At 40.4% G+C, this 27,771-nt stretch overlaps 1 protein-coding gene and 1 pseudogene across 5 annotated transcripts in view; both read right to left on the reverse strand.

Annotated features, from left to right (window-relative positions):
* The window catches only part of INTS4 (integrator complex subunit 4), a 145,480-nt gene that overhangs the window by 113,538 nt on the left and 4,171 nt on the right, over window positions 1–27,771 (reverse strand). Inside the window, exon 3 of one of the 5 annotated variants that reach the window (XM_071218286.1) lies at window positions 24,216–24,255. The exons of the other annotated variants lie outside the window; for them this stretch is intronic. The gene's annotated coding sequence lies outside the window, so the exon portion shown is untranslated. The remainder of the gene's footprint in view (window positions 1–24,215; window positions 24,256–27,771) is intronic. 5 annotated transcript variants of the gene reach the window in all.
* Window positions 2,872–2,972, reverse strand: LOC111764767 (U6 spliceosomal RNA; annotated as a pseudogene).

A 27,771-nucleotide genomic window follows, 5' to 3' on the forward strand; every position in this document is an offset into this window, starting at 1 on the left:
AGTGCAGCCTGCCTTAGAATAGTGCCGCCCACACGGAGAGCTGACACAACAAGATGACGCAACCAAAAGAAACACAGATTCCCATGCCTCTGACAACAACAGAAGCGGAAAAAAGACGCAGCAAATAGACACAGAGAACAGACAACCGGGGCAGGGAGGGGGAATAGGAGAGAAATAAATAAATAAATAAATCTTTTTTTTAAAAAATTCTAACATACTGTATTAAAAACTCCAGAATGATGCACACAAATCTATAAACTGTGATTATCTCCAGGTTAATTTCTGGAGAGTGAATGTCATCGGTATTTGTAGTTTGTTTTGCTGTTTTATTTGCAGTAGTCTCACTATTTTATACATTTCTACTCTGTTGAATTTGTTGCAATAAATGTTATGTTTGTGATTAAAAATATATATAAATTTAAAACACCACACAACACACACAACCCTTCAGAAGTTCCCAGTTTCCTATGGAAAAAAGCCTGAGCTGCTTAATGCCTAAAGGGCTTCCAAGACTGGCTGCTAGTCAGCTCTCATGATTCCGTACCAGTGCACCTACTGCTTCAAGCTTCTGCTCAACTTGTTCCTCTGCCTAGGCCCCCCTGCCTCCCCATACCTAACCCCTCCAGGTCTCAGAGGTCGGTACTGACCCCTGAACTAGGTCTGAATGACCTTGCTCTTGGACCACAACAGCATCTTGGCGCAATCCTTTATATGGCCCTCACTACACTGTACTATAAATTATCTTTAATTGTGTCTGTGGTGGCTTGGCACTATATACCCCCAAAAAACATGTTTTTTTTTTTTCTAATATATTTATTTATTTTTAAGAGATACATAGATTACATAAAATGTTAGATAAGAAAAACACAAGGATGGGATACCAATGACAGATGATATATGACTGACAGGGAGCTGTACAGAACATATGTCCAGGGTGCATGGTAATGTTTGGATATACTCATAGTGGCAACAATTAAAAACCACAGTAGGGGGGGTACTGGGTTCCTGGCCAGTGGTGCTCTGTCGTGGTCCCTAGGGGAGCAGCGACAGTCTCCCAGGTACAGTGGTGGGGACCGGGAGGGAGTGAGGGTTCAACAGTGAGCCCCTGATACTAATGACTATGCTTGTGAGCTGATAAACCCAAAATAATAACAAGGCCTAGAGCAACTTTGTGCCTGGGAATTTCCTTCTGTCAGCCTTCATGTTACTCAAATGTGGCCAGTCTCGAAGCCAAACTCAGCATGTAAATGCAATGCCTTCCCCCCAGCGTGGGACATGACACCCGGGGATGAGCCTCCCTGGCAACGAGGGACCACTATCAACTACCAACTGATGATGCAACTGGAAAATGACCTTATACGGAAGGCTCAATGCGGATCAGCAGAATATCCATGTCTACATAAAATACCATGACTTTAAAATGCTGTTTGACCTAAAGTAAGGGGGAAATGGAAAGGAGAAATGAGTTTATATGGCTACGAGTTTCTAAAAAAGAGTCTGGAGGCTGGCAGAAGGTTTGCCCTCATGCACAACTGAGCAGAGTCAGAGAGACAGATAAAGCAGATACAACCCCCAGATATTGGTTCCTTTGAGGGCTAAAGAGACCCATGGGAGTTATGGTCATGGCCGATGGGGTTAACTACCAGGGCAGATGGCCCCTCTTTGGAAATGGTGTTTATGTGTGATGAATCTGGACTCAGATGGGATCTCCCTTCATAAGACTTTCATGCTAATGTGCTGGAGGTGCAGTTAATGTTGGGGTTTAAGATATATTTAGGGGATTTGAATCTCTGGACTGACAATGTGATAGCCAGATCCTGAGCCTCAACAGACTCCAGCACCTACAATCTGATTTATTGGACTTACCACACTCAGCTAAGATGGAGGTGAAGAAGGACAACCACCACACCATGGAGCCTAGAGTGATTACAACTGAAAATGGGAGGATTGCATCCAGCATCCAGGTGGAATCTGAGCCTCCTCTTGACATAAAGGTGCAATGGACACAACCAATCCAGTGTCCACATAGAAGAGGTGGCATTGGATTGGGAAAAGTGGACATAATGGACAAAGGGTATGGGGAAAGGCAGGAAGAGATGAGAGGTGGAGGCGTCTTCGGGACATGGAGCTGCCCTGGATGGTGCTTCAGAGGTAATCACCGGACATTGTAAATCCTCACAGGGCCTACATGATGGAATAGAGGAGAGTATGGGCCATGATGTGAACCAATGTATATGAGGTGCAGAGGTGCCCAAAGATGTACTTACCAAATCCAATGGATGTGTCATGATGATGGGAACGAGTGTTGTTGGGGGGGGGGAGAGGGGGGGTGGGGGGGTGGGGTTGAATGGGACCTCACATATATATTTTTAATGTAATATTATTACAAAGTCAATAAAAAAAAAAAAATTAAAAAAAAAAAAAAAAAGAAAAACACAAGGGATTCCTATGCCTCACTCCCCACACCTCCCACTTTTCCCACATTAACAACTTCTTTCACTGGTGTGGTACATTCATTGCAATCGATGAACACATTTTGGAGCACTGCCACTAAGCATGGATTAAAATCTACATTGTAGATTGGGGAACGAAATATGGACTAGAGTGGACTTATTCTACTATAGACTTATTGTGATTCTGGCAATGCAAGAAATTATATCACTGATATGGAGACAGTGGCCACTGGAGTTGCTGAAGGCAGGGAGAGGGAAAAAGAGGTATAACATGAAGGCATTTTTGGGGCTTGGAATAGTCCTGAATGACATTGCAAAAGACAGATACAGGACATCATATATCCTGCCATAACCTACAGAAGGAGTGGCAGAGAGTGTAAACTACAAACATTTTCTTTGTTGTTGTTTTTTAATTTTTAAAAATATGGAATGCTTCATGATCTGCATGTCATCCTTGTGCAGGGGTCATGCTAATCTCCTCTGTATCATTCCAATTTTATGTGCTGCCAAAGTGAGAACTTTTTTTTTTTCATTTTAAAAACAATTTATTGAAGTATATTATTCATATATGAACACGCATAAACAAAAATGTTAGGCAAAAGCCATTCACTTAAGAAGCTGTGAGTCCTTTCTAAAAAGAGTAATAATTTCTTATTAATGCATTAGATGAAAAGTATACGATAATGCTTCAAAACTATGAACAAAAATACAATAAGCATTCACATGCTAAGTTGGCAGATTGTTTCATATCGTATATAGCATCATTTAAATAGGAAAAATTGAATGTTTGCAAAAATCAAATACGAAAATATGGCATGATAAGGTTGCTTTTCACTAACAGTGTGTACCTAAAGAGATAGGGATATACATCCATGTGATAAAATGCTCTCCTAGCCAAAGAAGCTAATAAGAATAGAGATCAAAAAAGTGCAAGGAGGGACGCAGCTATGACTCAATCAGTTGGGCTCCCATCTACCATATGGGAGGCCCTGGGTTCGCGTCCTGGGGCCTCCTTCTGAAGGTAGGCTCACCAGCGCTGCAGAGTGCCGTCGGCCTGCCAGCATCGCAGAGAGCCAACTCAGCAAGGTGACACAACAAAAAGGGAGACAAGTAAAAACACAGAAGAGCACACAGCAAATGGACACAGAGAGCAAACAACAGGCAAGCACAATGGGGGGGATAAATAAAAAATAAATACAGACACACAGAAGAACGCACTGCAAAATGTACACAGAGAGCAGACAGCAAGCAAGCCACAAGGGATGGGGAATAAAAAAAAAAGCTGCAAGGATAGGACTGGAGGTCTGGGGTTCAGTTCCCAGTGCCTCCTGAAAAAAAAAAAAACAAGCAAACCAAACGAAAAAAACTCAGGGGAGCTAATGTGGCTCAGTGGTTGAGCACCAGCTTTCCGCATATGAGGTCCCAGCTTCTGCTGCATAGCAGAGAAGCCTATATTGTCTTAGAGAATACCTAAACTGCTAAAAATAGACAATTAGAAATAAGGATGTTAAAGACACAGTAGTAGATTGAATTATATACCCCAACAAAAAACATGTTCTTAATCTTCATTCCTGTGGGTGTGAACCCATTTATAAAAAGGATCTTGTGAAGATATTATTTTAGTTAATTGTGATGGGACTTAATCTGTATTATTGAAGTCCTTTACAAGCAGAAGAAATTCAGACACAATCAGAGGAGCCCTCAGAGAAAGAAGTTGGAAGTCACTGGAAACGAGAAAAGTGGAAAGAGGACGATTTCTGTGCGAGGCAAGGAGCAGATGCAAGTCAGGAACTCCAAGGACTGCAGCATGCCAGCACCAGAATGCTACAGATTAAGAGACAGCATGGTCTTGCCAATGCCTTCAATTAGGTCTTTCTAGCCTTCAACATGGCAAGACAATAAATGTTCACTTTTTAAGCCAAAATAAAAAGATAACCCAATTTAAAAATGGGCAAAAGACTTAAATAGACATTTGTCCAAAAAGGAAATAGAAATGGCCAAAAAACACATTTAAAAAAAATGTGCAAATTCACTAGCTATTAGGGAACTGCAGATCAAAATGACAATGAGATATCATTTCACACCTTACAGAATGGCCACTGTTAAAAAAAATAATAAACAAGTGCTGGAGAAGATGTGGAGAAACAGGGACACTCCTTCACTGTTGGTTGGAATGTAGAATGGTACAGCCTCTGTAGAAGACAGTTTGATGGTACTTTAAGAAGCTGAATATAGAACTGCCATATGAACCAGCAATCCCGTTACTAAGAATATATTCAGAAGTACTGAAAGCAAAGACACGAATGGCATTCCCACGCCAATGTTCAAAGCAGCAATACTCACAATAGCTATACGGAAATAGCCCATCAACCAATGAATAGATAAACAAAATGTGGTATAAGCACACAATGGAATACTATTCAGCTATAAGAAGAAATGAAATAAGGATGTATATGACAACATGGATGAACCTTGAGGACATTATGTTGAGTGAAATAAGCCGGACACAACAGGATAAATACTGTATGATCACACTATTATTAACTAAATATGATGAGTAAACCCATGGGGGTAAACTCAACAGAGCATACATTACTAGAAAATAGAAAGTGGGTTGGAAATAGGAGCTGATGTTTAATGTATGTAGAATTCTTAAGGTATAAGGTTTATTGGAAAAGTGTGGAAATGAATAAGAGTGGATGCTAACATTATAGTGAGTCTAACTAACCCTGCTGATTTATAAGATATTTGTAGCAATCTGATATGGTTATGAATTCCAAAAATAGATACTGGATTATGTTTGTAATCTGATCTGTACCTGGGTATGACTGAGTTATGATTAGGGCATTTAGTCCCCACCCCTTGGTGGAAGGGGACTGACAGATAAAAGGCATGGCAAAGAAGAGAGTTCAGAGTTTTTGATATTGGAGTTTGATGCTGAAGCCTGAAGCTGGAGCCCTGGGAAGTAAGCTCACAGAGGAAACAGAAGCAAGCCCCACGAAGGGAGAAACCCTGAGCCCAAGAAAAAGAAGCCTGAGGGAGGAACCCAGGAAGCTTGAACCCTTGCAGATGTCAGCAGCCATCTTGCTCCAACATGTAAAAATAGTCATTGGTGAGGGAAGTAACTTATGCTTATGGCCTGGTATCTGTAAGCTCTTACCCCAAATAAATACCCTATATAAAAAACAACAAATTTCTGGTATTTTGCATCAGCACCCCTTTGGCTAATACATGAGCTAAAGTTAGTAGTACTATTGTGACTGTGCTCTTTCATAGTTTGTAACAAATGTTTCACAACAATGTAAGTTGTTGTTGGTGGCAGAATGTATGGGAGCCTGTATGATGATATATATGTTTGTTTGTAAGTTCACAACTTTTACTATAAACCTACTGTTTATGTATGTTCATGTCTGAATGACAGATTTCAATAAAATTTTTTAAATGAAAAAAATATATATTATGTGAACTCATCAACATGAAAATAATTAGGATAAACAAACTCATAGGGTCAGAATTACCAGCAGCTGAATTGGGCGTAGGGAAGTAGGAAATGGGGGGGGAGGCAGTTAATGTTTAAATTGTACAGGATTTCTATTTGTGTTGATTTTTGATTGTAGAGTTTAGTGATGTATGATAATGATGGTAGCACAACACTGTGAATGCAATTAACAGCACTGAATTATATATCTGAATGTGCTTAAAGGGGAAAGTTTTTATACCGCATATTTGTTACTAGACTAAGAAGAAAGAAAATAACTGAAAAGTACAGATGGAAAGCAGATGTGGTTCAAGAAATTGTGCTCCTGCCTACCACATGGGAGGTCCCAGCAGTGCCTCCTGGAGAAGACAAGCAAGACAGAGAACTGGTTGCAACAGGCAGATGCAGTGAGCTAACACGACAAGATCATGCAACAAAGAGGAAAGACAATGAGAGACACAACAAACCAGGGAGCTGAGGTGGCTCAAGTGATTGAGTGCCTCTCTCCCACATGAGAGGTCCCAGGTTCGGTTCCTGGTGCCTCCTAAAAAGAAGATGAGCATACACAGGAAAGCACACAACAAATAGACACAGAGAGCAGACAGCGAGCACAAAACAATGAGCGGGAGTGGTGGTGGAATAAATAAATTAAATAAAGCTTTAAAAAAAATAAAAGTTTTTTTAAGTACAGAGAAATGGAAAGAAGGTACTTGAAACAGTACACTACAAAGAAGAATCAAATACAAAAAAAAAAGAAAAGCAGTAATGGAATAACTGAGGAACAAAGAAAAAGACATACAGAAAAAAACTAAATGGTAGAAGGATATATTTTCTTTTCAGTTATTACCTTATACATGAATGGATTAAAGTACCATATTAAAAGGCAGAGATTGGCAAACTGGATGAAAACACATGATCCATCTATATGCTACCTAGAAGAGACTCACTTTAGATACAAAGACACACAGAGGATGAAAGTGAAAGTGTTGAAAAATATATTCCATGCAAACACTAAGAAAAAGAGAGCCAGGGTGACTATATTATTCAGTTAAAATAGGTTTTAAATTTAAAAAATGATTACGAGAAAAAGGATATATTGATAATAGATTCAATCCAACAAGAAGATATAATAAACATATATGCACCTCACAACTGAACCCTAAAATATACAAAGAAGAAACTGACAGAACTGAAGACAGAAATATAGTTCTACAAAATAGTATGAGACTTCAACACACTACTATCAATAATTGATAGAATATCTATACAGAAGATCAATAAGGAAAGAGAGGACTAGAAAAACACTATTAACCAATAACAACTAATAACAACTAATACGGAACACTCCACTCAACAAAAGCAGAATACTCATTATAGGCATGAACACATGAAACATTTTCTAAGATAGACCATATTTAGGTCACAAATCAAATCTTAACAAATTTAAAAATACTAAAATGATACAAAGTATCTTAAATGGGATAAAGCTAGAAATCAGTAACTGTGATAAAGGACAATCCTGACATGGACTACCACCTTTCCCCTGTGACCCACAGATATATCCTATGCTCAATCCCAGACGTCAGCCTGGCAGGATAAAACACAATTCCCTATAAAATAAGGAAACTGCCAGTATATGGCTTCCCCTATTGTCCCAAGCATATATAAGTATTCACTGGAGACAGACTGATTCTGGTGGGCATGTTTTATGACATCCAGAACACACCTTGGTGGTACATCTGTCGCCGATAGGGAGGGCGTAGGGTTCCTCCACTACAGCACACAAACTCAAGAGAAGGGTGCTGCAACAAACCGAATATCTCCCATGACCATAGATAGATACCTGCGGGCTTTAGGGAACTGACACTCACTTGTGAAGCTAACCCTGTTCCTGTCTCTTCTCTGTATAAATAAATCATCTTTCCAACAAAGCCTGTGTGAGTCGTACTTTTGATGGACTGAAGTGGGCTGACATTTCTTTAGGTGTTTCTCCTACTGACCAACAATAACAAAAATCTGGAAAATTTACAAATTTGTGGAAATTAAACAAGACACTGGAAAACAACCATTAAGTCAAAGAAGAAATCAAAAGGAAAATTAGAAAATATCATCAAATGAAAATGAAAACACAATATACCAACATTTATGTGCAGGAGTGAAGGCAGTGCTCAAAGGGAAATGTATAGCTTAAGTGCCTATATTTAAAAAGATTACAAATCAATAATCTAATTTATACCTAAAGAAACTTGAACAAGAGCAAACAAAATCCAAAATTAGTAATAAGAAGGAAATAGTAAAGGTTAGAGATTAGAGCAGAGATAAATGAAATAGAGAATAGAAAAACAGAATGAATAAAAGCAGAAACTGATCTTTTTAAAAAAGATCAATAAAATTGACAAATCTTTAGTCAGACTGACAAGCAAAAAGAGAGAGAGACACAAATAACTAAAATCAGGAACAAAAGTGGGGTCAATACTACTAACCTTACAGAAATTTAAAGAATTATAAGAGAATACTATGAATAATTATGCCAACATATTAGAAAATCTAACATTAGTACAAGTATTAATCTAATTATTAACACCTTGAATCAGTGTCATACAATGTTATAATTCATGAAAGAACATTCTTATAGTATTAAATACAGTTCATCATCTACAATAGGGTTCACTATGTTATACAGTCCTACATTTTATCATTCAATTTTTATTCTGGTAACATGTATGACCTAAAGTTTTCTTTTTAACCACATTCACCTACATAATCCAGTGCTGTTTATTACAGTCACAATAATGTGCTACCATCACCACCATTCATTTACAAACCTTTACAACCAAACTCAACAGAAAATTCTGTACAAATTAAGCATAAACACTCCCTATTCCCTATCCCTACACCAACCCCTCACAACCCATAACTCTGTGAATTTGCTTATTATAATGAGTTCATATCAGTGAGATCATACAATATTTTTCCTCTTGATCCTGGCTTATTTCACTCAGCATAATGTTCTCAAGGTTCACCCATGGTATTGCCTGCATCAGGACTTCATTTCTTTTTATGGCTGAATAATATTCCATTGTGTGTATTTTGTTTACCCATTCTTCAGTTGATGGACACTTGGGTAACATTCATCTTTTGTCAATTGTGAATTATGCTGCTATGAACATCAGTGTGCAAATATCTGTTCGAGTCCCTACTTTCAATTCTTCTGGGTATATATACAGTAGTGGGATTGCCCGGTCATATGGTAATTCTACACTTAAGCCTTCTCAGTAACTGCCAAACTCTCCACAGTGGCTACAACATTTTATGTTCCCACCACCAGTGAATGAGTATTCCTATTTCTCCACATCCTCTCCAACACTTGTAGTTTTCTGCTTTATTAACAGAAGCCATGCTAGTGAGTGTGAAATGATAGCTCATTGTGATTTTGATTTGTATTTCCCTAATAGCTAGTGATGTTAAGCATCTTTTCATGTGCTTTTTAGCTATTTGCATATCTTCTTTGGAGAAATGTCTATTCATTTCTTTTTTCCATTGTTTAACTGGGTTGTTTGTCCTTTTGTTGGATTTCCTTATACATTCTGGATATTAAACCCTTATCAAATATGTGGTTTCCAAATATTTTCTCCCATTGAGTAGGCTGTCTATACACTTTCATGGCAAAGACATGTGATGCCTAAGAGTTTTAAATTTTGAGGAGGTTCCATTTATCTCTTTTTTCTTTTGCTTCTTGAGCTTTGGGTGTAAAGTCTAAGAAACCGCTGTCTAACACAAGATCCTAAAGGTGCTTCCCTACATTTTCTTCTAAGAGTTTTACACTTCTAGTTCTTATATTTAAGTCTTTGATCTATTTTGAGTTGATTTTATTTTATCCCCTCCAGCCTTCTCAGATCTTCCCATATCAGCAACACTCTCTCTCCTGTAACTCTCACCCTTCTTGAATTTTCAAATTTTTCATTTTCCTTAGTTAAGTCCTAAAAACATGCCTGAGTCTCTCCCATCCTAAACACCAAAAAAAAAACCAAACAAACAAACAAACAAAAAACCCAAATTTCCTTTTGACCCTGAGTATCTCTACATTTATAGATTTCTCTCCTTCTCTTCTCACATACACTTCTCAAAAGACTAAAAGATTACTACATATAGTTCCTTTCTTCAATTTCTCATCAATCCAAGTTTGGGACCCACCCCCCCAGGTTTCTATTTGCTATTTTGTTTTTTGCCTTGTTTTGTTTTGGAGATGAGAAAGGATATGAAAGCTCAAAGAAGAATTTTAAATCTACCTCCTCCTGTAGAAAGAAAACACTTGCTATCTGATTTTAAAAACTTGTGGTCTATTTGTTTTAAAAATCAAAGTTTATGAAATAGACCCCGTCCTTTCAAAACATATTTTCTATAGCAAAGTATATTCATTTCCTAAGGCTTCCACAACAAATGACCACAAACTTGGTGGCTTAAAGCCACAGAAATTGATTCTCTCACAGTTCCAGGGAGCAGAAGTGGGGAACAAGGCAGGGTCACGCTCCCTTGAGTTAATTTTTGTATATGCTTTGATATAGGGATCCTACTTCATTCTTTTGCATAGGATATCCAATTCTCCCAGCACCATTTGTTGAAGAGACTATTCTTTCCCCATTGAGTGGACTTGGCAGCATTGTCAAAACTCAGCTGGCCAGGGAAATGGAGTTGGCCCAATGGATAGGGAGTCTGCCTACCACATGGGAGGTACAAGGTTCAAACCCAGGGCCTCCTGACCCGTGTGGAGCTGGCTCAGGCGCAGTGCTGATGCGTGCAAGGAGTGCCGTGCCATACAGGGGTGTCCCCCATGTAGGGGAGCCCCACACGCAAGGAGTGCACCCTGTAAGGAGAGTTGTCCAGCGCGAAAAAAATGCAGCCTGCCCAGGAATGGCACTGCACACACGGAGAGCTGACACACACAGCAAGATGACACAACAAAATGAGACACAGATTCCGGGTGCCGCTGACAAGAATACAAGCGAACACGAAACATTCAGTGAATGGACACAGAGCAGACAACCGGAGGCGGGAAAGGGGAGAGAAATAAATAAAAAATAAATAAATCTTTAAACAAAAAAAAAAATCAGCTGGCCATAGATGTGAGGCCCTACTTCTGAACTCTCAATTAGATTTCACTGGTCAATATATCTATCCTTGTACTAATATCATGCTGTTTTGGCCTTTGTAGCTTTGTAATATGCTTCAGTGTCTTGAAGTGTGAGCCCTTCAATGTCATTGTTCTTTTTCAAGATGTTTTTGGCTATTCAGGGCTCCTTACCCTTCCAAACAAATTTGATAATTGGTTTTTAGATTTCTGCAAAGTACACTGTTGGAATTTTGGCAGGGATTGCAATGAATCTGTATATCACTTGGGGTAGTACTGACATCTTAATGATATTTAGCCTTCTACTCCATAGACACAGATTGTTCCTCCATTTATTTAGGACTTTGATTTCTTTTAGCAATGTTTTGTAGATTTCTGTGTACAAGCCCTTAACACCTGTGGTTAGATTTATTCCTAGGTATTTGATCCTTTTAGTTACTATTGTAAATGGAATTTTTTTCTTAATTTCCTCCTCATATTGCTCATTACTAGTATATGGAAACATTACTTATACCCCGCCACTTTGCTGAATTTGTTTATTAGATCTAGCAGCAATGTTGTTGATTTTTCAGCACTTTCTATAAATAGAGATTATGGCATCTGCAAATAGTGAAACTGTTACATCTTCCTTTCCAATTTGGATGACTTTTATTTCTTCTTCTTGCCTAAATGTTCTGGCTAGGTGTTCCAGTACAATATTAAACAACAATAACGACAGTGGACATTCTTGTCTTGTTGCACATCTTAGAGGGAAAGGTTCCAGTCTTTCACCACTGAGTAGGCTGTTCATTATGTCCTTTATCATGTTAAGGAACTTTCCTTCTATTACTATCTTTCAAAGTGCTTTTAGAAAGAAAGGGTGCTGAATTTTGTCAAATGCCTTTTCTGCATCAGGAAGATGATACTGTGGTTTATTTACCTCGCTGTGTTAATGTGGTATATTACATTAATTGATTTTCTTGTGTTGAACCACCTTTGTATATCTGGGAAAAACCCACTTGATGATGGTATATAATTCTTTTAATGTGCTGCTGGATTTGATTTACAAGTATTTTGATGAGGATTTTTGCATTTATATGCATTAGAGAAAAAGAATTTTTCAGTTTTTTAAAAGAATTTAAGTAGGATTAATTCTTCTTGGAATGATTGGTAGATTTCACTTGTGAAGCCATCTGGTCCTGGGCTTTTCTGTTTTGGGAGGTTATTGACGACTGATTCAATCTCTTGGCTTGTAACTGGTCAGTTGGGATCTTATTTTCTTCTAGAATCAGTGTAAGTTGTTCATGTGTTTCCAGGAATTTGTCCATTTAATCTAGTTTGTCTAATTTGTTGGCATACAGTTATTCATAGTATTCTCTTATAACCCTTTTTATTTCTGTGGGGTGAGTAGTAATGTCCCTCGTCTCATTGCTAATTTTATTAATTTTATGCCCTCTCTCTGTCAGTCTACTAAAGCCTAGGAATAAATTTAACCAAGGAGATGAAAGACCTATACACTGAAAACTATAAAACACTGCTGAAAGAACTTAAAGATGACCTAAATAAACAGAAAGATATCCTGTGGTTCATGGATTGGAAGATTTATTATTAATACTGCCTAAATGATCTAAATTCAATTTAATTCTGTATTAGTCAGCCAAAGGGGTGCTGATGCAAAATACCAGAAATCACTTGGTTTTTATAAAGGGTATTTATTTGGGGTAGGAGTTTACAGATAACAGGCCATAAAGCATAAGTTACTTCCCTCATCAAAATCTATTTGGAACAAGATGGCTGCCAACGTCCACAAAGGTTCAGACTTCCTGGCTTTCTACATTCCTAGGGCTTGCTTTTTTTTGGGTTCAGGTTCCTTTCGTCCTGGGCTGGCTTCTCTTTCCTCTGTGAGCTTACTTCCTGGGGTTCCAGCTTAAGTCTTCAGCATCAAACTCCAACATCAAAACTCCAACATCAGAAACCCTCAACTCTGTTCTTTGCCATGCCTTTTATCTGGGAGTCCCCACCCACCCAGGGGTGGGGACTCAACACCCTAATCATAACTCAATCATGCCCAGGTACAGACCAGATTACAAACATAATCTAATATCTATTTTTGGAATTCATAACCATATCAAACTGCTACAAATCCCTATCAAAATACCTGCAGCGTTTTCACAGAAATGAAAAAGCTGCTTCTCAAATTCATGTGGAATTGCAATGAACCCCAAATATCTAAAATAATCTCAAGGGAAGCGAATGTGGCTCAAGTGATGGTGCTTCCGCCTACCATATGGGAGGACCTAGGTGCAATCCCTGGGGCCTCACAGTGAGAAAGAAGAAGAGAAAGCGTGCCCGCATGGCAAGCCAGTGCCAGCGCGAGTGCCAACGTGGCAAGCCAGTGTCTGCACAGGTGCCTGCGTGGCAAGCCGGTACCCTGCGCAAGTGAGTCACGCAGCAAAATGACAATGCATCAAAAGAGAGACAAGGGGAAAGTCAAGGTAAAGTGCAGAAGAAATCAGGAACTGAGGTGGTGCAATTGACGGGGAACCTCTCTCCCCGTCGGAAGTATCCAGGATCAAATCTGGTGAATCCTAGAGGAGAGAAGATCAGAAGAGAAGACAACACAGACAGCAAAAACAGCAGGGCAGGAGGAGGGGAAGGGGGGAAATAAATAAATTAATAAATCTTTTTTAAAAATAAAATAATCTTGAAAAGAAGAACAAGGTTGGAAGGCTCACACTTCCTGAATTAAAAATTTACAGTAATTAAAACAGTGTGGTACTGGCATACACATCCATATAGACCAGTGGAAAAGAACTGAAAGTCCAGAAATAAAAGCTTTCTCCAGATATATCAGTCTCCCAGTTGGTTATCCTATGCCCAGTCTTACCCTCATTCAATTAATTCCTCCATCCTCCCCTCTGATTTGACATTTCTAAAACAGAAACCTAAAAGGTACAATACAAGGCCTTTCAGGATCTGACCCCTTCCAACCTTTCTGGTCTTACCTCTTAAAAAGCTCTCATTCTAAAATCTACACCAGCCAAACTACCTACATTTCCCCTAATGTGTCCAACTATTTCACCTCTCCTTCCCTTACATCACAATTGCCCATTCTTTATAAAAGGCCCTTCCTCCTACTTTCCAACAGATCAAGATCTACTTTTTTTTAAGACCTCCTCATTTCCAGTGGTCAAAAATCTACTGTTTTTAAGACTGTTCAAGCATTATTACTGTACAATGCCTTTCTAGATCTCTGCTCCCAAATCGAATTGATCACCCCCTGCCTTGAAGGCACACCACAGCACCTATAACATTGCATTATTATATTCACTTAATGTCTTTTTTTTTTTAGATTTATTTTTATTTATTTCTCTCCCCTTCCCCTCCCTACTGTTGTCTGCTCTCTGTGCTCATTCGCTGTGTGTTCTTCTGTGTCCATTTGCATTCTCGGCGGCACCAGAAATCTATTCTTCTCTTTTTATTGCATCATCTTGCTGTGTTAGCTCTCCGTGTGCAAGTATCTGTTCAAGTCCCTGCTCAGAATCTTTTGAATACTCAGTGCCAGGTTTTGTGCTTCATGCTAGTGATACAGAAATGAATGTATTATGATCCCTGATCTGAATCTAGTTGGGTAGAAAAGGCACTAATTAGGGAAGCAGATATGGCTCAACTGATAGAGCGTCCGCCTACCATATAGGAGGTCCAGGGTTCAAACCCAGGGCCTCCTGGTCCATGTGGCGAGCTGGCCCATGCGCAGTGCTGCCATACACAAGGAGTGCCATGCCACACAGGGATGCCCCCACGTAGGGGTGTCCCACACACAAGCAGCGCACCCCACAAGGAGAGCCTCCTTGCATGAAAAGGCACAACCCGCCCAGGAGTGGCGCCACACACACGGAGAGCTGACACAGCAAGATGATGCAACGAAAAGAGACACAGATTCCCAGTGCCACCAAGAATGCAAGCAGACACAGAAGAACACACAGCAAATGGACACAAGAGAGCAGACAATGGCAGGAAGGGTAGGGAAGGGGAGAGAAATAAAATTTAAAAAAAAATTTTTTTTAATCTAAAAAAAGATTCCTGAGCAAATGAATAAATAAACAAATGAAAAATGTCAGCCCTTACAAGCAATCTGTATATTGTATACATTATTTGATCTGCCAACTATATCGCCAGTCCCTAAAGGGCAAGGAGCATGTCTTAAAATTCTTCTATACCTCCCATAGTAACTAGCACGTAGCGTAAGTGAAGAACACCTCTTGTGAGATAAGGTCTGATACTGTTGCCTGACAATGGAAAACCTAAGAGGGAAAAGCAGAAGCCAGAGTAGTCGATCTACTAAAATACAAAATATCACATTTCTAGATAGAAGAGGAGAAAGGGTGCAAAACACTATGGTAACCAATCTAGAACTAGACCCATCTGGCATTACTCATTTCCACTGGGGCTACCACCTGCCAGACTAACGCAAAGAGCATGGCCTAGTTAAGAACTCAGGATTTCATAACAGAACCCATGAGCATGTTTTCTGTTTTTGTTTTTTCCCCCCTTATCCTCCCCCTGCTGCTGCTGTTTTTGCTGTCTGTGCCCATTTGCTGTGTTATCTTCTATATCTATTTCTCTTTTTCTCTTCTCTTATTTTTTCTCCTCTAGGATCCACAGGGATTCGATCCTGGGGACCTCTGATGTGGAGAGAGGTTCTCTGTCAGCTGCGCCACCTCAGTTCCTGGTTTCCGCTGTGCTTCACCTTTACTTTCCCCTTTGTATCTCTTTTGTTGCGTCATTATCTTGCTGTGTGACTCACTTGTGCAGGCGCTGGCTCACCATGTGGGTACTTGGCTCGCCACGCGGGCACTGGCTCACCACATGGGCACTCGCACAAGCACTCAGCTCATCACATGGGCACTAGCACGGGCACTCGGCTCACCACGCAGGCACTCACATGGGCACCTGGCTCGCTGCATGGGCACACGGCTTGCCATGTGGGCACTCAGCTCAATGCATGGACACTTGGCTCACCATGCAGGCACTGGCTCACTGTGCAGGCACACTTTTCTCTTCTTCACCAGGAGACCGCAGAGATCAAACCCGGGTCCTCCCATATGGTAGGCAGAAGTCCTATCACTTGAGCCACATCTGCTTCCCTGTTTTTTTTTTAATTTTAAATGTGGTAATGCTATTGTGATATGTTTCTTAAAAGAGTCCTTATCTTGTAGAGATACAAGCAAATTTATAAATAAAATGATATGATGCCAGGGATTTATTTTCAGAAGAAAGTGGTAAGGAGGGTAGGATGTGGGAGACAGATGAAACAAGTTTGGCCATGGAATGATAATAATTGAAGGTGAGTAATAAATACACAGGAATTCATTAAACTGTTCTATTCTATGTGTATATATGTTTGAAATACTCTATTATAAAAGCTATAAAAGAAACCTGCTCTGAATCAATTTCCTTATCCATAAACTAGGGATAGTAATAATATTGTCAGTAGATTTAAGTATTTCATGGGGAAAGAGTTTTATAAACTCCAACAGCCTATATAAATGTTAACTGCTCTTAGATGACTGCTGATGATAAAGTTATGACTATGTAATAAGAATAATAGTAGGTAAATATTACTAGAAAGGAGATAGCAAAATAGGTCACTAAGAGACTGAAAACTTCTTGAGAACAGAATTTCTAATTTTACTCATACGAAACACGAATCTAACATTTATTATGCTTACAATAGTCCAGGAACTCTGCCAGGTCTGGGATAGAGATTAATGGACACGTAGTCTCTGAATTTAAGGAGCTCAAAATCTGAAGGCGAAAGACACATTACAAATAATGACAATACATCAGAACTAGTAAATGTGCTAAAAGGACACTATCAGGTGCCCAGAACAATACCTAATATATAATAAATATTCAAGTAAGTGTCACAAAAGCAAATATTCATTCATCCAGCAATTATTAATTTTACCAGAAACTGAACTTGGTGCTGGGGGGAAGTGGATGTGGCTCAAGCGACTGAGCTTCTGCCTACCACACGGGAGGTCCCAGGTTCAGTTCCCAGCTCCTCCTAAAGAAGACAAGCAAGACAGCAAGTTGACGCAACACGATGGCACAACAAGAGACACGAGGAAAAAGAAAATGAGAGACACAGCAAAGCAGGGAGCGGCGGTGGCTCAAGCAATTAGGCACCTCCCTCCCACATCAAAGGTCCTGGGTTCAGTTCCTGGTGCCTCCTAAAAAGACCAGCACACAACAAACAGACACAGCAAATGTAAATGACGAGGGAGTGAGGAGAAATAAATAAAATAAATGTTTAAAAACAAAAAACACACAAGGGGAGCAGAGGTGGCTCAAGCAATTGGGCACCTCCCTCACACATGGAAGTCCAGGGTTCAGTTCCTGGTGCCTTCTAAAAATAAGACAAGCAGACAATAAATGGACACACAGAGCAAGCACAAACAATGGGGGCTGAGGAATAAACAAAATAAAAACACACAAAAATCCCTGCTCTTTAGGAATTTATGTTCTGTAACAAGGAAATGGATAGGAACAAAATAGATGAACAAATTATATAGTATATTAGAAGATGTTAAGTGCTGTGGAGAAAATAAAAGCAAGGAAGGGGACTAAGAAATGCTTGGGTGAGGTAGCCAGTTGCAATTTTAAAGAGAGGAGTAAAGGATGGCCTCAATGAAAAAGTGAGATTACAGCAAAGACTTGAAGTGTCAGAGGTACATACACGAATATCTGAGGGCAGAGTACAGGCAGAAGGCAACGCAAATGGGAAGGCCTTGAGAAAGAAATACGGTTGGCAGGGTAAATGGTAGACCAGATTGCTGGCTGAGGGTAGGGAGAGGGTGGCAGAGGTTCGAGGCAATGGAAACAGCACGTGAAAAGATACTGCTTTCTGAAAATACACTTTGGAAAGGATCTTCAGAGAGTGTAAACATTTGGATCAAACTAGAACTTACATATGTGGGAAAGAGGACCTTTTATGTCATACATGAAAGGTTACAGGAACGAGCAGATTTAAATACAGATAAGTTTATAGAAACAAAAGGGGAAAGGATAAGCTATTGCAAAGTGAGACACCAACACTTTACCTAAAAACCTGACAGATGCAATATGAAGTACAAATCATCTCCAAAAAAAAAACAAAAAACAAAACTTAACCTGAATCTAATTAAGTCTATGAACAAATATTTCATAGGCAACGTAAGAATAGAAGAGCAAATTCACCTCCAAGGAAGTAAACAAATTCAGAAAAAGAGATATTTTACAAGATAACTGGTCCAGTTCCTTCACTGGGTCATTATCACCAAAAAAATAAAAAATATTACAGACTGAAAAGGAAGAAATGCCATGTGTAGATGTCGTTTGTACCTTGGTTTCAACAAATTAACTATAAAAAGATATTTTGAGAGTAATGCCAGCAAAAATGGGGGAATAGTTACATCTAAGAGTCTGTCCCTCCACAGAAACACCCAAAATGAGTAAAAACTATAAGAATAAACTTGGTCAAAACCCTGGAAAAGTGTCAAAATCTTATAACAACCAAGCAATGACTCAACAAAGTGGCAACTTAACCATGGGAAGGAAGCTCTGCAGCATTTTCACGCGCCTGTGCCCCTCCCTTCCTCCCAGCGTGGAGCAGGTATTGAGGATGGCAGCCCACGATACCAGTGCTGGTTCCAAAGCAGCACAACACCCTTGTTCTCAGAGCTGTTGAACAGCTCTAACCCACACAGTGCCTACCCAAAGGACTGTCATAAGGCCCTTCATTCCATCTACCTCAGAACTGCTCAGGGTGGAAAAGCAACTATGCAGAAGACTTTCCTCAAAAAAGTTTTTGTCTGAGGCAAAAAATTCCAGGTGAGGCAAACAATGAATATAGAAGAGTCTAGGAGGAAAAGCTTAAGAGAGAGATTGCTCAAAATTAAGGCATTGAAAACCTACCACATATACCAGAGATTTTAGGAAACCATGCCCATGACCAAGGCAGGTACATTCTCAGAAAAGATATGAAAAGGCTCTAAGCTTTCACCTCTGCCTTATCATTAAGCTCCGCACAAGCAAGAATGGAAGGCTAAAGCTGAGTTTTAAACAGCATGGCTGGGAAATGGACTTGGCCCAGTGGTTAGGGCGTCCGTCTACCACATGGGAGGTCCGCGGTTCAAACCCCGGGCCTCCTTGACCTGTGTGGAGCTGGCCCATGCGCAGTGCTGATGCGCGCAAGGAGTGCCGCCCCACGCAGGGGTGTCCCCCGCGTAGGGGAGCCCCATGCGCAGGAAGTGCGCCCCGTGGGGAGAGCTGCCCAGCACGAAGGAAGGTGCAGCCTGCCCAGGAATGGCGCTACCCACACTTCCCATGCCGCTGAGGACAACAGAAGCAGACAAAGAAACAAGATTCAGCAAATAAACACAGAGAACAGACAACCGGGGGAGGGGGGAAATTAAATAAACAAATAAATCTTAAACAGCATGGCTAAGCACTAAAGGAGTACCCAAGCAATAACCAAATTTGCAAAGAAAAGAATTTTGTTTTGTTTTTGTTTTGAACCTCGAGGCATTCAAAGAAACCTCAAAAATTAGCTGTTTCAAACAATTAGTAAGAACTGACAGAAACATCTTTCTCAAAGCTCCAGAAAACAGTTAAAGAACTGCAGAATCAGCGCAAGCACCAAATCAAGAAAAAAGTTATTTAAAAGTGGTAGAATCTCGTGGCACCCTGGTTGGCCTCTCCCACAGCATGGTGCAAAATCAACCTATGTTCCCAGTGAGGATCTCTGATCCAGGTTCCTGCACCTCAACAATAGAAACCCTACAACTCCACAACAAAAAGACAAAAAATAAAAAGTAAAAAATAAGCAAAAGATCAAAAACTCCTAGAAGAAAACTTAGGGAGCACCTTTAGGACCTTGTATTAGGCAATGGTTTCTGAGACTTTACACCCAAACCACAAGCAACAAAAGAAAGAAAAATAAATAAATGGGCCCTCATCAAAATTAAAAACTTTTGTTCCTCAAAACATTAGTTTGTTTTATAAGTTCACATCTATTACTATACACTATTTTTTTTTCATTTCTCTCCCCTTCCCTACCCCCCCGCCCCAGTTGTCTGTTTTCTGTGTCCATTTGCTGCGTGTTGTTCTTTTGTCCGCTTCTGTTGTTGTCAGCGGCACGGGAATCTGTGTTTCTTTTTGTTGCGTCATCTTGTTGTGTCAGCTCTCTGTGTGTGCGGCGCCATTCCTGGGCAGTCTGCACTTTCTTTCGCGCTGGGCGGTTCTCCTTACGGGGCGCACTCCTTGTGCGTGGGGCTCCCCTATGCAGGGACACCCCTACGTGGCAGGGCACTCCTTGCACACATCAGCATTGCGCATCGGCCAGCTCCACACGGGTCAAGGAGGCCCGGGGTTTGAACCGCGGACCTCCCATGTGGTAGATGGACGCCCTATCCACTGGGCCAAGTCTGCTTCCCACTATACACTTATTGTTAATGTATATTTATGTGTGAGTGATACAATTCAATATTTTTTTTTAAAGGAACAAAGACAGATAGATAAGAGAAAATAACAAAAGGAGAGGATGTGGAAAAATAGGAATACTCATTCATAACTGGTGGGAATGTAAAATGGTACAGCCGCTGTGGGAGAGTTTGGCAGTTCCTCAGGAAGCTAAGTAGAGAGTTGCTACATGACCCAGCAATCCCACTGAGTGTATACCCAGAAGAATTGAAAGCAGGGACTGGAACAGATATTCCAACACTTATGTTCACTTCAGCATAATTCACAATTGCCAAAAGATGGAAGCACGAAGCAGACTTGGCCCAATGGATAGGGCGTCCCGGGCCTCCTTGACCCGGGTGGAGCTGGCTCATGAGCAGTGCTGATGCGCACAAGGAGTGCCCTGCCACACAGGGGTATTCCCCGTGCAGGGGAGCCCCACGCTCAAGGAGTGAGCTCCATAAGGAGAGCAGCCCAGCACGAAAGAAAGTGTAGCCTACCGAAGAACAGCACTGCACACATGGAGAGCCGACACAACAAAAAGATTACACAACAAAAAGAAACACAGATTCCCAGTGCCGCTGATAAGGATAGAAGTGGTCACAGAAGAACACACAGCGAATGGACACAGAGAACAGACAACTGGGGGGGGGGATAAATAAATAAATCTTAAAAAAAAGATGGAAGCAACCCAAATGTCCGTCAACCAATGTATGGATAAACAAAATACACACAATGGATTATTATTCAGCCATAGAAAGAAATGAAGTCCTGATACATACAACACCATACCATGGGTGAACCTTGAGAACATTATGCTGAGTGAAATAAGCCAGACACAAAAGGACAAGTACTGGTAAGCAGATTTGGTTCAACTGATAGAGCGTCTGCCTACCATATGGGAGATCCAGGGTTCAAACCCAGGGCATCCTGACCTGTGTGGTGAGCTGGCCCACAGGCAGTGCTGATGCACGCAGGTGTGTCGTGCCACCCAGGGGTATCCCCCGCGTAGGGGAGCCCCACGCACAAGGAGTGCACCCCGTAAGGAGAGCGGCCCTGCATGAAAAAAGTGCAGCCTGCCCAGGAGTGGCACCGCACACACGGAAAGCTGACATGGGAAGATGACGCATCAAAAAGAGACACAGATTCCCAGTGCTGCTGACAAGAATACAAGTGGACACAGAAGAACACCCAGCAAATGGACAGAGAGCAGACAACGGGGGGAGGAGGGGAAGAGAAGAGAAATAAATCTTTAAAAAATAAAAAAAAGGACAAGTACTTTATGATCTCATGACATGAAATAATTAGAATAAGCAAATTTATAAAATCAGAAAGTAAAACATAGGTTGCCAGGGTGTTGGGGGTAGGGAATAAGGAGTTAATGCTTAAATGGCACACAGTTTCCATTTGGGTTGATAGAAAAGTTTTGGCAAAGGATGGTGGTGATGGTGTTCACAAGGCTGTGACTGTAATTAACAGCACTGAATTACGTATTTGAATGTGGTCAAAAGGGGAAACTAGGTTGTGTAAACATTACTAGAATAAAAATTAAACCCATAGGACTGTCTAACACACCCTGACTGTAAACCACTGACTGTAATTAATGGTAACAAATTTACCCCACTAATGCAAGGTGTTAATAATAGGGTGGTATATGGGAACTCTGTATTTCATGCATGATTTTCCTGTAAACCTACAACCTCTCTAATACAAAACAAAGCAGTAGGATCTTGTGGCACCCTGGTTGGCCCTTCCCCATGTATTTCTGGCCCAAACTATCTGGTAGTGCCCCAATGGACTCACAGTCCCAGAACTTGCCTTGCATATAGAAGGCAGTTCAGAGAGCTCTCCAACAAAACACTGTTTCTGTGTAGTCAAGTCATGTAGCCTGGGGCAAGGGATTGCTGGCTATAGGAAACAGAGCTCAGTGCCCTGGACCGTGAGGACATTCCTACAGCTACATGCACATGCCAAAGACATGCAGAAAGGATTAAGGAAGCTGCTTCATGTTGGTTTGGAGCTCATCTCTAACTCAACTGTACAGATAACCCCTGAAGAACACTAGCACAGTTCAATAACCAAAGGCTGAGAAAAAATGTTTTCTTTTTTGCCATTTTTGGTTGTTGTTAGCTCCTGGCAGTCAACGAAGACTCTGTCATAACATTAATTGCAAAGAAACTTAAGAACAGATGCCTCAGAGTCTAAATTCCAGGGATAAAATATTAAAATATCAAAATGTCCAGGTTTCAACAAAAGATTACAAAACATATAAACAAACAGAAAGCAATGGCACAGGCAAAGGAGAAGATTAAAGCAGGGGAAACCATCACTGATAAAGTGCAGAGTTGAGATATACCACACACAGGCTTTTAGAAAATGGTCCTAAACATGCTCAAAGAGCTAAAGGAACACACAAAGAATGAAAGGAAATAGGGAAAATAACAGATGAACATAAAGAAAATATCAATAGAGAGATGGAAATATGACATGGAACTAAACAGAGCTGAAGATCACAGTAACAGAAATTTAAAATTTCCTAGAGGTTCAAAAGCAGAAGAAAGGAAAAAAGAAGAAGAAATCGGTGAACTTAAACATAACACAATATAAATCATCTACTCTAAGAAACAGAATAAAAGTGAACAGAGTCTGAAAAACCTGTGGAACACCATCAAATGTACCAATAAATGCATGGCAGAAGACCCAGAAGAGAGAAAGGGGCAGAGGGAATTTTCAAAGATATAATGACTGAAAACTTTCCAAATTTAACAAAAGACATGAATATACACAGCAAACTCTAACAGAATAAACACAAAGAGATCCACATTGCAGAATATTTTAATCAAACTGTCAAATGCCAAAGAGAGAATTCTGAAAGCCACAAGAGAGAAAGAACATGTCATATACAAGAGAGCCTCAATGACATTAAGTGCCAATTTCTCATCAGAAACCAAAGAGGCAAGAAGGCAGTAAGGGAGCAGATGTGGCACAAGCAGTTGGGCGCCCACCTCCCACATGGGAAGTCCCAGGTTTGGTTCCCAATACTTCCTAAAGAAGAGGAGTAGACACAAGGAGCAGACACAGCGAGCAAACAGACAAGGGAGACATCTCAGGGGAAGGGGGAAGATTAGAGAGAAATTGACCATCAGAGTAAATTCACCAACATATTTAGATGGCTAGACATCAGGATAAAATTATTTAACAAAAAAAGAGGACAGTAGAGAGACATATTTAAATTTTGAGGGTGGGGTTGAATGGGACCTCACATATATATTTTTAATGTAATATTATTACAAAGTCAATAAAAAATAAAAAAATTTTAAAAAAAATAAATAAATAAATAAATAAATTTTGAAAGCAAAAGAGTTCTAACGAAGAATCGTGTAATAGTGTATCTGGCAAAACTGTCTTTCAAAAATGAGGGAGAGCAGAGCAGATGTGGTTGAAGCAATAGGGCGCCCACCTCCCACATAGGAGGTCCTGGGTTTGGTTCCCAGCAACAGACACTGCAACCAAGAGACATCTAAACACCACAAGGAGCAGACACCGCAACGAGCAGATTCTGCAATGGCAGGTTGTATTAATTCACTAAGAAAATAAAACACTACAACGGCTGGAACCAGCAGACCACACAACCAGCAGGGAGCAGAAGTGGCTCAAGCAATTGGGCACTCACCTCCCACACGGGAGATCCTGGGTTTGGTTCCCAGTGCCTCCTAAAGAAGACAAGCAGACAATGAACAGACAGATGAGAGAAGGGGGAGGATAAATTAAAAATAAATTATTTAAAAATAAATAAAATAAGTAAATCTTAAAATTAAAAAGAAAATTTTAATTAAAAAAAAGGGAAATGGTAAGACATTTTCAGATAAACAAAACTGGAGGGATTTCAAGTTTAGTACCTACAGAAGATACTGAAGAGAGGTCTGCACATTTAAAGCTAAGGACAAGAGAATACACATCAAAGCTGCGAGAAGAAATAAAGATGTCTAATGGGGGTAACGACATGGGTAAATGTAAATGCCAGTACTTCTGTATTTTTGGTTTGTAACTTCACTTATTTCCCAAAGGATCTAAAAGGCAAATGCATAAAATGTAATGATAATCATATCATAGGACATGACTCCCAGGGATGAACCACTCTGGTACAAAGGGATTACTACCAAGCACCAGCTGGTAATCAACTGGAAAAAGATCTGAAATAAAATGGGGAAATGGTAAAGACAAATGCATTTATATGGCTAAGAGACTTCGAAATGAGTCAGGAGGTCATCAGAGAAGTAATACTTATGCATGCCACAGAAGGATCTCAAAGGCAACCAAAGTAGATACTATCCCAAATAGTGGGGCTCCTGAGGGCTCAGAGACACCCAGGTTCTACAGTATGGCAGATAGCTCGAATTTGGTGTCTTGCCAGTGGGCCCTACTTTGGAGTTAGTGCTCCCGAGGGTGACAGAGTTGGACTCAGATGTGACTTCTCTACACATACCTCTTCCACCCCTTTTATTGAACCTATAGTTGGTGCTGGAGTGGGTAGGTTTATGTCCAAGAGATTTGACTCTCTGGGCTGTCCATGTGCCAGCTAGGCTCCGAGCCTCAGCGAAGTTGCAACACCTGTTCAATGAACTTCAGTTCATTGGACTCAGCCAGGACTCAGCCAGGACAAACTAACAAGGAGGTAAAGATGGACAACTACCACACCAAGGAGCTGAGAGAGTTTACAACTGCAAGCAAACACAGTCCTATCCATCAGCAGTATGGGATCAAGGTCCTCTCTCAAGTAGAGGTGGAGTGGGCATCACCATCCCAGAATCCTCAGGACTGGGGAATAAAAAGTCCACTGGGCTAGAGTGGACTTACTGGTATTCTACTATAGACTTATTGTTAATGATTCTAGCAATGGAAGAAATTATATCATTGATGTGGAGACAGTGGCCACTGGAGTTGCTGAAGACAGGGAGAGGGAAAAAGTGGTGTAATATGGGACCATTTTTGGAACTTGGAATTGTCCTAAATGACATTGCAAAGACAGATATAGAACATTATATATATCTAGCCATAATGTATAGAATGGAGTGGGAGAGAGTGTAAACTACAATGTAAACTATAATCCATGCTGTGTGGCAATGCTCCAAAATGTGTTCATCAATTGCAGTGAATATACCACACTAATGAAAGAAGCTGTTAATGTGGGGAAAAGTGGGAAGTGTGGGAAGTAGGACATATGGGAATCCCTTATTTTTTTTATGTAACATTTTATGTAATCTATCTTTTAAAAATAAATAAAAAACATAGTTTTAAAAATATATGATAAATTGTATACCAACAAATTAGATAACCTAGATGAAAAAGACAAATCCCTTGAAACACACAAACTACCTAAACTGAATAAAGCAGAAATAGAAGACCTTAATACAAAGTAAAGAAATTCACTTGGGAAATGGACTTTTGCCCAGTGGTTAGGGCGTCCGTCTACCACATGGGAGGTCCGCGCGGTTCAAGCCCCGGGCCTCTTTGACCCGTGTGGAGCTGGCCCATGCGCAGTGCTGATGCGCGCAAGGAGTGCCGTGCCACACAGGGGTGTCCCCCGCATAGGGGAGCCCCACGCGCAAGGAGTGCACCCATAAGGAGAGCCGCCCAGCGCGAAGGAGGGAGCAGCCTGCCGAGGAATGGCGCCACCCACACTTCCCGTGCCGCTGACGACAACAGAAGCGGACAAAGAAACAAGACGCAGCAAAAAGACACAGAAAACAGACAACCGAGGGAGGGGAGGGGAATTAAATAAATAAAAATAAAAATCTTTTAAAAAAAGAAAAGAAAAAAAAAAAAGAAATTCACTTTACTCAGTTATCAGTAAACAAAGACCTCCCAAAAAATGAAATTCCAGGACCAGACAGCTTCACTGGTAAATTCAACCAGTCTTTAAAGAATTAACACCAATCCTTCTCAAGACTTTAAAAAAACAGGAGAGAATCTACTAAATGCCACTGAATTATTATTCTATAAGGCCAGAATGTACTAAGTGCCACTGAATCGTACACTTAAAAATGGTTAATTTTTTTTAAGATTTTTTATTATATATATATTTTTTAATTTCTCTACCCTTCCCACCCCCACAGGTTGTCTGCTCTGTGTGCCATTCACTATGTGCTCTTCTGTGACCGCTTCTATCCTTATCAGCAGCACCAGGAATCTGTGTTTCTTTTTGTTGCGTCATATTGTTGTGTTAGTTCTCTGTGCGTGTGGCGTCATTTTGGGCAAGCTGCACTTTCTTTCACGCTGGGCAGCTCATTTTACGGGGCACAATCCTTGCGCGTGGGGCTCCCCTACGCGGGGGACACCCCTGCATGGCAGGGCACTCCTTGTGCACATCAGCGCTGCGTGTGGGCCAGCTCCACACGGGTCAAGGAGGCCCGGGGTTTGAACCGCGGACCTCCCATGTGGTAGACGGACGCCCTAACCACTGGGCCAAGTCCATTTCCCTCACCTCAGTTTTTTAAAAAAAGGTATTCAGGGAACTAGAGAAATCTGTTTATGTGATGACATTAAGGAATTACCTAGTTTTGTGAGATGTGATTACGGGGTTATGTTAAAAAAAACAAAGTTCTTTTTTTAGAGGTATTTACCTTTTTGTAAGCTTAAAATTTTTCAAACTGGTTTAAAAATTTAATTAATCTGTAATTCAAATATTTGATTTATTTTACTTCAGATCTCACTTTTATTAAAAAAACACATTTTGTGAATTTCATTTTCCGTTTACACTATTTCCTATATTTAATCATGCTTAAATTGTTTTAGCTAACCCATTAAAATACATAGAGAGAAAAATGCCAGTTAGTGTAAAATGTTTAAAATAAAAATAAACAACCCGATGGCTACTGCAGTTAGATATAATAAGGGCCCGAATGACAGCCGTAACAGCAGAGATGATGATGAGGGGACAACATTCCAGGTGTCCAGCTGGTTATAGAAGGGTTATAGTTGATGTGAACTCTTTTCTGCCACTACTGCACTCCATACACATTGCACCCACAGCATTCTGATGTACACAAAACAGTACAAAGCAGTTTATCATTTACAAAGCTTCTAAGAACAGGATTTGGATCTTTTTTACCTCAGTATCCAGTGCCTAGCACATGAAAGACTCTCAGTAAACGCTTACTAAACTTATTTATTTTGCTATAGTAACCCACTCTGCAGATGCAAAACAACTCTTATACATACCCCCAAGC

Source organism: Dasypus novemcinctus, chromosome 10 (genome assembly GCF_030445035.2).
Source record: "Dasypus novemcinctus isolate mDasNov1 chromosome 10, mDasNov1.1.hap2, whole genome shotgun sequence".
Lineage (NCBI taxonomy): Eukaryota > Metazoa > Chordata > Mammalia > Cingulata > Dasypodidae > Dasypus > Dasypus novemcinctus.